The sequence below is a fragment of the Microtus ochrogaster genome, chromosome 24 (genome assembly GCF_000317375.1).
Source record: "Microtus ochrogaster isolate Prairie Vole_2 chromosome 24, MicOch1.0, whole genome shotgun sequence".
NCBI lineage: Eukaryota > Metazoa > Chordata > Mammalia > Rodentia > Cricetidae > Microtus > Microtus ochrogaster.
Window position 1 is genome coordinate 13,099,584 of NC_022024.1, and position 10,491 is coordinate 13,110,074.

Here is a 10,491-nt window from a genome sequence, read left to right on the forward strand (position 1 = left end):
ATGTCTGATTTTGTTAATTTGGATATTGTGCCTCTGCCTTTTGGTTAGTTTAGATAAAGATTCGTCTATCTAAGTAGAAAAACACAAGATCTTCTGAGTAAATTAGGAGCATGGCGATCATGGGAGATTTAAAAAAAAAACAGTAGATGAAAGAAAGAGTGGACACAGATCTAAACAGAGAATTCTTTATTGAGAACACTCGAATAGCTGAGAATCACTTAAAGAAATGTTCAAGATCCTTAGCCATCATTGAAATGCAAATCAAAAATATGAGATTCCATCTTAAACCACTCAGAATGGCTGAGGTCAATAACACAAGTGACAATTTATTCTGGTGAACGTATGAAGCAAGGGAAACATGTCTCCCTCGCTAGTGAGCGTGCAAACTTATACAGATGCTCTGGAAATCAGTATGGTGTTTTTTAAAAAAGAAGGGAGCTGTAAATGAAGGGGCTGGGTTAGGGGGGCCATAGATCTCTGTAGGAGGGAGGAAATAGAATAAATAGACTTTATGAAGGACTGATGTGGGTGGGGATGAGAACAAGAGAATCAGGTGGTGCGGCAGAGGTGATATGATTCAGAAAAAGAGAATTCAGGGAGAGACACCTAGAATTAAGAAGATTTGAGAGGAGATATACAAACCCAGTGAAGTGAAATTCTCCAAATAGTCAGGGAGTTGGTTCCCATGGCCATCTCTTGTCACCAAACAAACCTTCCAGGACTGGGACTGGGTTACATCCAGTTGAGTTGTTGTACAAAACGATCCTATGGAAATCCCCAAATAAATCAAACTGTTGCCAAGACAACATGTTGCCCTCCATGAACTGATAGCAAGGCCTTACTGCAGAGGACTACACCCATATACCTAATTGAACATCGCTAGTTCGAACTGGAACTTACATAGACTTTGCCCTACCTACATTCTAGTCTTTGGTATGGAAAGGGACTCAGCAGGCTCTCAAAAGAAATACATAAACGCCAACCCAGACACACAACATTTTATGTACAGTGTGCCCTGCCAGCTAAACATGTTACGACAATAGTGGAACTCAACTAAGAAGAGTAAACAGCTACTATTTGATTTGATTTATGTCCTACTCCAAAAGCTAAAACCCATCTCCAACACTGCTTGGGTGACCAAGAACCAGAGGATACCCCACAAATCTATGGTAAAACTAAATACTACTAATCAAAAGAGAGAAGAGTAAAAATAAAAAATGACTACTAATATTCTCACAGCTCTAAATGGAATCGCATCCCTAAGATCTCAGGGAATCCACTGGGAAAGGAGGCAGGACAGGCTAAGAACTAGAGGAGATGGAGGACACAGGAAAACAAGGAGCCTCTAAATTCAACTGAGAAATTCTCCCATGAATTCCCAGAGGTACAGGGTACCTACAGGTCTCCACCAGGCATCTGCATAGATATTATGGTTTCCTGTTTATTATTTTTATAGGACTCCTGAGTGTGTGAAGGAGTGGCTCTGTTTTCTTTCGACTTCTTTTTTCTTTCTTTTGATTTGCCTTGTTCAACTTAGAAGAGATGGTTTTTGTTTTAGCTTGCTTCATTTTTTTTTTTTTTGCGTGGGGGGTTTGTTGTTATGTCTTAGAAGCCTTTTGATTTCTAAAGAGATAAAAAAGGGTGTGACTCTGTATTAGAGGGAAGGGAAGGGAAGGAGAGGGGAGGAGGAACTGGGTATAGTACAGGGATAGAATTGAATTTTATTCTAATCTTAGCCTCATAACTAATCTTTGGAGTGATTAATATCTCTGATATCACATATTAGAGAAGAAAGTTTCTTTATTTCATTTTGAGATTGAAATATATTTAAAAATTTTCAGCTGTGATTTTTGTAGAACTGTTATTTATGGTTTAAAATTTTTTTCATACTATAACATTTGGTCATATTCTTTCTGCTTCCCTCTTCCAGGTTTCCCTTTTTCCTTTTCATCCTAATTCATATTCTTTCTTTTTCCTAAATAAAAAAGCACCCCAAAAAAATCTCAGCAACAACAATACCAAAGAAAGATACAGTTACTTTTGTGTTGGCCAACTATGAGTATTTGCTGTATTCTGGAATGTGGTTGGTACACTCACCTCACCAAAAAATAACTGCTTTCTTGCTCCCAGAAGTTGTCACTTGCAAAAAGCTATTGGTTAAGTGAGAGGCTTTTTCCTCCTTTCCCTTCTCATTTCTGGGAGTTTGAACCTGTGCAAGTGCTGTGTTTGCTTTCACAGCCTGTGCACTCGTATGTGCCTCAGCCCTGTTATGTCTGCAATAAAACCTTCTTAGAGTCCGCCATCATCTCTGGTTCTTACAGTCTTTCTGGCTCCTAATCATGAACAACCTCTTCCTAATTCTAAGTAGCTTCACAACTCAAGGGAAAGAAAATAGAATAGAAAATTCATATTAAATAAAACTGTGGCTAACTGGTGTTTCTGCATATAAAAAATAGGTTGGAAAATGAACAAAATGCCCCATGCTATGTTCAAAACATGTCTTTTTTCCCTTATGAATTAAACAGCATCCAAAATATCTATTTCATAAAATATTCAAAGGATAGTCTCTTTGAATTGCAAAGAAGTTACCCCAGGCCCATTCTCAACTATGCAAAGAGATTTGATTCGTTTTAATCCAGGAACTGGTTTGGTTCAGCCAGTGGACACTGCCTCTACACATTCATACCGTAATGAATATTTGGATAAAAAAATTCTTTTCATTTGCTCCCTATTTGTCCTTCACACTTTAGCTACACCACTGTTTTCTACCACTTGTGAAACTGCTGATGTACATTAAATTTTTGCTGATTAAATTCACATTTAATTGCAGTACAAATAGATCGTTTTGGATAAATGGGAAAATAATAAAACGTTTTAAAACTATGAAGAGAAGTAGGTACAAGTAAGTACTCCTTTGAACTTTATGCTTTTGTTTTAGACGAAGGCATTATTACACAGAATTAAAAATGTTTTAGTCTGCATATGAAATAATGGATTTCATTATGACTTTTCCACAGATACTTATCATTGAACACTTGATGCGTATTTACAGTCATTTCATCTTCCTGCCTGAATGACCTCTTCTTACTAATCCCCATCATTCGAAAATTAACATGTTACATTTGAAGTAGCTGCGCATTTCTTTTTTTTGTCCTCTTTTTCTATTTTGGTTTAATTTATTTTTTTTTTTAAAAAACCTATCTTCACTCGTTTCACATGTCAAATCCATTTCCCATTCCCTCCCTTCCTCCTATCACTTCCCCCTCCTCCGCCCCTGTCCCACCTCCCATCCACTCCTCAGAGAAGGGAAGTCAACAAAGTCTAGCACATTGCCTTGAGGCATGACCAAGGCCATCTAGACTGAGCAAGGTACCCCTCCAGAGATAATGGGCTCTAAAAAGCCAGAACAAGCAGTAGGGATAAATCCTGGTCTCACTCTCAGTGACCTCACAGTCTGCTCCAGCCATGCAACTGTCACCCACATTCAGAGGGACTAGTTTGGGCCCATGCTAGTTCCCTCACTTTCAGCCAGGGTTGGAAGGCTTCTGTTTGCTCAGGTAAACTGTTTCAGTAGGTATCAATCCCCATCATGGTCTTGACCTCTTTACTTGCATTCTAGCTCCTCTGTTTCTTCGACTGGACTTTGGGACCTCAGCCCGAGGCTCCACTGTGGTTCTCTGCATCTGCTTCCATCAGATGCTGGATGTAGCTTCAGCAGCCAGAACCTAGAAACAACCTAGATGCCCCTCAACTAATAAATGGATAAAGAAAATGTGGTATATTGTCACAATGGAGTACTACTCTGTGGTTAAAAGCAATGACAGTGGGCTGGAGATTTGGCTGAGAGGTTAAGAGTACTGGCTGCTCTTCCAGAGGTCCTGAGTTCAGTTCCCAGCAACCACATGGTGGCTCATAACTGTCTATAATGAGATCTGATGCCATCTTCTGGTGTGTGTGTGTAGGCATGCGGGCTAATTTTTTTTTTTTTAATGAGAGCAATGACAGCTTGAAATATGCATGCAAATGGATGAAAGAACCCAAATCCAGAGAGATGAGCATGGTATGCACCCACTCATATGTGGATACTCACTCTAAAGTAAAGGATAAGGAGCCTATAGTCCAAGACACAAGGGAAGCTAAGTAACAAGGAAAATCCCAAGAGAAACGTACATAGATCCCACTCAAATGGGAAATAGACAAGATCTCCTGAGGAAATCGGGAGCATGGGGTTGGGGGGAAAGGGAAGGCAGAGCAGAGGAAGAGGGGAGAAGGGGAGCAGGGAGGAGAACTAGAGAGTCAAAATTTGGATAGTCTTTAAAAAAATCTTCCCATTTTTAGTGATATTAGATTTTATTAATTCTTTGAGAATTCCATACATTATATCTTTTTCTTATTTTAATTTGTTTTCTGCTTTCATTTATTTATTCTCTTGCCATCTCCTTTTCAGCCTTGATTAATGTACATTTCAACATATGTGATTTCTGCAATGTTGGATATTCAACTCAGGTATGGACCATGCTAAGCAAATACTCTAAAAACCCAGGTACAACTTTGCACCTTCCTATAGTAAAAAAAGAAAGATACTTTAGATATTTTAATTATTATCTTAATTGCTTCTTTCTATTCTGTTGTGTACACAAACCAACTCCTTTTACTCTGCTTTCAATAGTATGTAGAACATTCATAGTTTCCCTGTATTGCTTTGATTTCCTTTTCGCAAGTGTCTGTATGTGGGGTGGGAGAATATTATGCATGTTTGCATATGTTTGACCTCATATATGCAGGGGGCACATATGTATACAAGGTATGGAGGCCTGAAGTCATGTAGAGTAAGTTCTTCCTTTTTCTCCATTTTATGCATTGATATATGAGCTTGCCTGTCTGCTAGCATGGCTAGCCATGCTGCTTTGCCATTCCATGTTTCCACCTCCTGTACATGGAGATTACAAACTGGCCACACATGTATTTTGACGGAGAGGAGTCTGAAAACTGAATCTCAAATCCACACATATGAGCAACAAGCACTGTTCCCTCTGAGACTTTTCTCCAGCCCTTTGGTTTCATTTTTAATTGTACCCTATATCTATTTGAAATTTATTGTGATATAATATATGAAGTAATTAACTTTTTATCTTTAAAACTACCATCCCATCAGCATTTACTGAATAATCCATCATCTCTCCAGTGATTTAAAGTGTTAACATTATTATATTCCTTGTTTCCGTTTTAATTGGATCTCTCTATATTTTCTTGATTCATATAGCAATTCACTCATGCACCGATACCACACTTTTAAAAGAACCTTAGGATTATAATGCAATTTGCTCTCTATTTGTTTAAGGTACCTTCATTATTACATTTTCTTGATATGTCTTTACAATTCTTCCCTGGTTTTCCTTTTTTTTTCCTCCCAGAGATGATACCACAATAGTTTTAATACAATGTTAAAATTCCTTAAAATACATAAACCGGTCTAACATAATCATTATATTTAAACGTTGTATTATATTACATCATGATAATTTGCTTAAAATTTTACTTTTCTCTTTTGTACCTAATATTATGTAATTCTAATGGTACATGATCAAACACCAATCATTAGATATATTAGTAGGAATTCTACCCTTCATTTTAGTTCCATTTTCATTTCTTGAGGTCTTTACTTCTATTTCAAGACCTATTTTTGTATATTTTGTCTTAAGCACTATATTATTTCACAGATTTAATTACCTTGGAGTCACTAAAATGCAGATAATATAATGTTTTCTCTAATTATCTGTGTTTTCTCTGTATGAAATATTGACATTTTAAATAATTTCTCCACTTCTTTTATATTAATTCTTTCCTTTCATTTTAAAATTTTATCTTTAAATATATCCTTACATTTTTAATTAGAAGGCATTGTCAGAAACATCAATGATAATTATTTGCTCTTCTGAGGGAAAATACAAACCATTATCTTTATTTATGGCATATTTTGATCTAGTCATTCTCGCCCGAATTGATTTGAAGAGCATTTTATTTGTTTGGAAATTTCATTTGGGTTTTACTACAAGGTTGTTGGCTTGGTTTGCTAACTTGCCTGAGTTTAGTGATACCCAGAGAGTCTGCTATGGGGAGGGAAAATCACTTTTATTTAGGACTTTGGCTTCTGATAAGTTCCCCTTGCTTCTGGAGATAATTCCTTGACCCTCCGTTTGGACAGGACTAGTGGGACTCAGTCTATCAAAACATAACTAAATCAAAATTTCTAAATATGAAATACCTGAAATTGTGAGGAAGGTACAGTGGGGATGGTGGAGGAAGCTAGAGAGGGTGGCAAATGATGGATAGGCTCAAGATACAATTATATACATGCATGAAACTTTCAAAGACTAAACAAAATATTATTTAGGCATAAAATTGCTTTTGCGTGTGTATGAGGTTGGTTCTGAAAGAGACCAACATTTGAGTCAATAGACAGATAAAACCGATCTTACCCCACTATAGTAAACAGCCGCAATCCAAACAACTGAAGTACAGGGGGTGAGAGACAGGTGAGCACAAAGGCAGAAGAAGCTTCTCTATCTATGAGCTATCTGTGCATCTACCTGTCTGTCTATCAACTGCCTGTCCATCTGTCTATCTGTTTGTCTATTTTTCTCTTTCTTTCTGGAACATACAATGCTTCATGTCCCTCAGAAATGAAAGTTCTTGCTACTTGGACACAACTGAATTTCCTGGTTTTAGCAGTAGACAGCAGAAGACTCCTTTATCCCCATACACAACTCATCTATGGCCAGATAAAATAGCCAAATATATTTATGTTTTCATTTTGCTTTGTTTCTCTGGAAAGATTTGTCTAATAAAACAATTAAAATACATGCTAGTATTTGGAGAATATTTGTCTTTTTGGATTTTTTCTAGAGGTATTTCAATCAATAAAATTTAGTTAATCTGTATATTATATAATTTATACATAATCAAAAAATTATTCTGAATATTAAAGAAATAAGCCTATTATGTATAGTACACTTTCAGAATCGTTGGTTTTTACTTAACAATTTTTTTCACATTTAAGGTGCACAGCAGGATAGTTAGCTATGTATGTTGTATAATTTTAAATATTTTCATGGGTAGCAGATTAGTTAGGACAAACCTAATTAATCCTCTGTAATGTTACTGTAAATTGACAATGCTTGAGCATACATTTTTTTCTACTTTTCCTTGGGCTGAAATTAAGACTCAGAGCCTTGCATTTGCTATCTGTCTGCCACTAAGCTGAATCCCCAACCTCTACTTGCCATCAATTTTAAAGGCAAATAAACACAAAAATGCCAAAGAACATACATTTATAATGTATTGAACCATCAATACTTAAATCTTTATTCACAATCTTGAGTAATATAGACATGCAATAAAGACCATCAGTAAAGTATAAATAGAGCATCAAGGTACAGATTTCATCCTCTTTTAGCTTATAGCCAATATTGAAGCTACTGGATGACATAGTTTCTATTACTATTTTTTAATGAATCCCCATATTGTTTCTGTGATTTTATTCCAATACAGTCTAACCATCAGTGTGTAAAGGTTTTTATCCTCCACCTTTTGGCCACCATTTTTGTTATTTTGATCATAGTTATTAATATTTATGTGAGGCAAATGTTCATCATGATTTTGATCTTTATTTTCTAATTCTGTTAAATTCCTTCCCACATATACATTCTTGTAAGGGATTATCTAGTGAAGTCCTTCACTCACTGTTTAGTAAGAATATTGATAAGATGCTTTTACATATTTGATTCTCATGTATTTTAGAAAAAAAACACTTTTTGTATTATTTGTTTCCAAAATGCCAAGTTTGGAAAACTAATTAACATTAATATTTAAATGTCTTCAATAGAATGCTATCTTTAAAAAGGTAGAAGAGCTGGATACTGTGCTTCATTCCTCTAATCTCGCCACCTAAGCTCCCAAGGCAGGAGAGTTTCTGAAAGTTTCAGCCAGTGAATCAGAGAACTGCCTGAGCTATGGGTGGAATCATGTCCCAAACCAAGCAAAACAAAAGTAGGGGTGAATAGCCATGAATGCATAATTATCAAATATTTGCAACTATTGCCTTGTGCTTGTACTTGATTCAGAGACATGAGAATAAGATAAAAAAAAACACATATTCACTGTCAGGGTATAATTCGTTAGAAAATGAGTTAATGTGTAGTTTAGTGGTAAAACAACAGAAAGTACTTCTAGATCTCTGGAAATAAAAGTTGTCCAAATTTAACCTTAAACTATTTTATGAAAATCTTTACTTGTATTAATTTTTTTTTTTTTTTGATTTTCGAGACAGGGTTTCTCCATAGCTTTTAGTTCCTGTCCTGGAACTAGCTCTTGTAGACCAGGCTGGCCTCGATCACAGAGATCCGCCTGCCTCTGCCTCCCGAGTGCTGGGATTAAAGGCGTGCGCCACCACTGCCCGGCCTACTTGTATTAATTCTATAATGTGTGTTTACTTCTCAAAACATAATGCTAATCCAAATCTACGCACTCGGGATGAATACTGACTTTCAATGCATAAAAGAAGTGGCATCCAGTAGACTATGGGGTAGTATGCCTCTACATATAGCTTTTGAACTAATCCAGGTTGTTTTGTTCTTATATATCTGAGGAACAAAAGCTTCATGTAGTCATTAATGTATATTAAAACATTATACAGTTCCAGGAAGAATGAATCTAATTTTTCACATGATATTAAAATGGTATTATAAGATATATAGTAATAAAAAAATCTAAGGATAATGAACTCAGATATGATTAAAATGGAGCCCTTACTTTGTCAAAACATGAGTAACAATTTGCAGATAATGTGAATTTGCTTCATCCTAAATCCTTTTCCTCCGATTGGGATTTTATTTTCACAGAAAGAAAAAAAGGCAAATGGCTTTAGTTATATTCAAGTGTATTATTATGAACTTCAGCAATTGTACAGACTAGTGTGATCACACGGGACTCTTAAATTGAAAAGTGATTTTTTTTCTGAATAAATCATGGTCAAAACATGACAAGAAAATATGAGGCTCTCACAAATGAACTGTGATAAATCATGTTTCTACCATGAAAGGGAAAAGCAGTGTCATCCTTTCCTTTTACAAGAAAGTACAGCACTTATTTCATGAGAAAACTAATTACCTCGGTGGCATTAAAGGCCCCTTTTAATATTCTTTCAAATCTTTCTTTAGGTATTTTCCAGCTGTGTTCCATTTGCAGCATTTTATCCATTCAAGCACTGAAATGGAACTCACTTTAGATGGCATGTAATGCTCATTTTGTTTTATACTGTCCTTGAGAATTTTTCCTATCCATATGCAAAGGCGAAGCTACAGAGGTGTTAATATATATTCCTTCAAACTAACTTCTAGATCAGATTTCAATTATCATTTCTCTTTGCTCTGTTTGCTTGTCAAGACAAGTACTTTAGCTGCCCTGAACATGCGGTTATGAGATTTTTATTTTAAAACAATATTTTAGTATCAAAACTACTTCTTCAATTTAATGTCCAGATGTATTATTTTAATTTGACATTGTCTTTATACTTTGAGGAATAAATGAACTACAATATCCTGTATACACAGTCAGTGTATTTTTAGAAACTTTCGAATGAAAGTTTTTACTTATGAACACACACTGAAAGAATTTCTTATGACTCAACTGTATCATACCTAATTCCTGCCAATTGTCCTATGGCTTCCCTGATGCTTGGCAAGGCACTAATCACACAAAAGTCATATTCATGCTACCCACCATGCTTGATAATGGTCAACTATAACAAAAACCCCGTGTTAGTTCATCGTGTTAATTACTGTTTGATGAGATCAGGTACCACTTATGAAACTGGCTTCTGGATCTTACACTTGGAAGACTAGCACACTGTGGGTGTCCCTACTACTTGGATGAGATTCCAGGTAAGATAAAATGAAAAGAGGGTACTGAGCAATAGCATCCATTTATCTTTCTCTCAGTCTGATTGTAGATAAGGTAGAAACAACTCTTTTAAGCTATTGCCATCGTGATTTTTCTGCCATGGTCAACAGTTTTAGCCCACTTCTGATAATGCCCAAGTCAGGGAAAGTCTCAGTTTCATTGTGGTTTCAACCTCTAATTAATACTCCCTATTAATGTCCCATTTGACTGTTTCTCCAAAGCTTATAATCTGGCAATCCCTATTACATTTCTCAATCTAAGTTTGAAACAAGCACACACACACTCATACACACAAACACACACACACACACACACACACACACACACACACAAAACTCCAGGTGGAATGAACTTGTCTTTTTAAATGGCCAGTCTGTGTTAGGAAAGCCTCTTTGAAATTCAACACATATACTTTGGAATTATGACTCTATAACAACAACAATATGATATATAGAAAATAATAATATAATAACATCTTTAAGAAATTGAAAACAGATGATATCAGAATGCTCTTTTTACCTCTTTGCCTGT